The sequence below is a fragment of the Bos indicus x Bos taurus genome, chromosome 8 (assembly GCF_003369695.1).
Source record: "Bos indicus x Bos taurus breed Angus x Brahman F1 hybrid chromosome 8, Bos_hybrid_MaternalHap_v2.0, whole genome shotgun sequence".
In the NCBI taxonomy this organism is placed as follows: Eukaryota; Metazoa; Chordata; class Mammalia; order Artiodactyla; family Bovidae; genus Bos; species Bos indicus x Bos taurus.
This window is the reverse complement of record NC_040083.1, coordinates 40,731,377-40,733,574: the sequence shown is the minus strand read 5'-3', so window position 1 is coordinate 40,733,574 and position 2,198 is coordinate 40,731,377.

Here is a 2,198-nt window from a genome sequence, read left to right as displayed (position 1 = left end):
ACAAATACTCTATATTAACACATACATGTGGAATTTAGAAAGATGGTACCTATGATCCTACATGCAAGGCAGCAAAAGAGACACAGATGTGAAAAACAGACTTTTGGATTCAGTGGGAGAAGGCAAGGGTGGGATGATTTGAGAGAGTAGCATTGAAACATGTACATTACCTAATGTAAAATAGATGACCAGGGCAAATTCGATGCATGAAGTAGGTCGACTATGTGATCTTGAGTAAATCAATCCCCCAATTCTATTTTCTTTACTCAAAAATGGATATGCTAGTACTTAGCTCATTGCATTGCTGTAAGGTGGTGGTTTCTAAACTTTGCTATACATTAGAATCACCTGGTGAGCTTTTTAATATTCAAAACTGATAGTCACACCTCAGAATGTCCGGGAATGAGAGGTAGTCACCAATAATTTTTAATCCAGGCAACTTCAATTTACAGCAAAACCAGAGAGTCAAATTTAAGGTTTAAATGAGACAACATATAAAAAGCACCTAGCAGGTAGAAGGTACTTAATAAATAATAGTATCTTTGATTTACTGAATGTCCACCATGTATCCCACACGTCACCATTCTGGATTCATTATTTCCTTTAACTCTTATCATATCTCTACGAAGTTTTATTATCCCAATTTTACAAAGCAGGAAACTTCGATTAAGAAACCTCTCAATGTAACACATAATTCAGGAACCATAATTCAAATCCAGGTGTCCTGGACTCAAATCCACCCCTTCTCCTCACACTACATGGCCTACAGAAATAGTTTTTTCCCTCTTTTCTTCCCAGCTTCTCCAATCCTATTTAAACCAGTTGATCATAATACTTTTCACACCAATGAGGTTTTATGTAAATAAAAACTGAATTTGCATTCTGTGGGGTTTCTATCCGCATCTTCTGTAACTGTACTAATTCCCATTTTCAGCAAAGAAAATAAGGGTTGATTGTGTGGCAGAAGCAGATTGTGAATGCCTATTTGATATACACTGTTAATTGAGTGTAAAATGTGCATTTTATCCCTTTACCTATATAGCCCAGGGAACTACAACTAGATTAGAAACAATTATATTCATAGATCCCCCCTGAGGCCCTATGAAGTCATCTTTTAAATATGTAACATTTGCTATAAGAGAATTTGTATTGGCTTTAAGCAAACTAATCACCACCATTAGAAATTAACCACACATGGATACACATTTTATATACATACATAATGGTTTTGAAACAGACAAAATTCCTGGCTGCACCACAGTTGTAAGGCCTGTAAGTATGACTCTGCTTGAACACGTGGTGTGAGGAGTGCTTCCATCTGTGGGTAGTTAGGAATCGTGTCAGTTTTTATCATGTAGTAAGACACAGTCAAATTATTTCCATAACTTTTGGAAGTTACTCATTCCACATTTTCTTTATTACTTTTTGGCATTGGAGGCTATTTTATTGCTCTGACCAAATGTCTATGTCTTGATAGCAAAAACATTTGCTTTCTTCTCATCATGCTCGATATTTTTGGAAGAACAAATTGACAACTCCCATGAATGATTCTGAGTTAGCAGGAGAGCATCTGCTGTAGGGTAGCTCTCCCTCTTTTGAAGTTCACTGAGAAGCGAATTTCAGCATTTTAAAAGCAAGAATATTGCCCAGTCTGAGGTGACAATAAAAGGAATCTACATTCAAAGTCTGGACCACTTATATCCAGAAAACAGGAAAATGTTAATATTTAGTTGGTACATGCTAGCAGATGCTATCCACACCAATACAGAATGTCCATGAATATGAACTGGCCTATCTTGTATTCACTTACTTTTGGGTTTTGATATTTCCTATTCCTTGGAAAATTTCCTATTCAGGGTGGGTTCTATTTTCAAAAAGTTTATATGGTGGGAAAAGAGACACATTAACTGGCAATAATTTCATGTTAAAATTGGTCAGTGAAATCTTTTTCAAAGCAGTTGTATCTACTCAGTAATAGCACATGGGCTTATTTCTTCATTGTTCATATTGTGAATTTTCAGCATTCCTTTAGTGGCCCATTTTTGTTACATATTTATTGACTGATTTTGAAAGATTCATCGATCATTAAAGATCTTTGGGAATACATTCAAAAACGTTAAAATGTTAGGCTTAGTAAAATTACAACAGGCAACATAAGCCAGATTGAGAAATATCTTGCCAAATAGTATTTCTCAGCA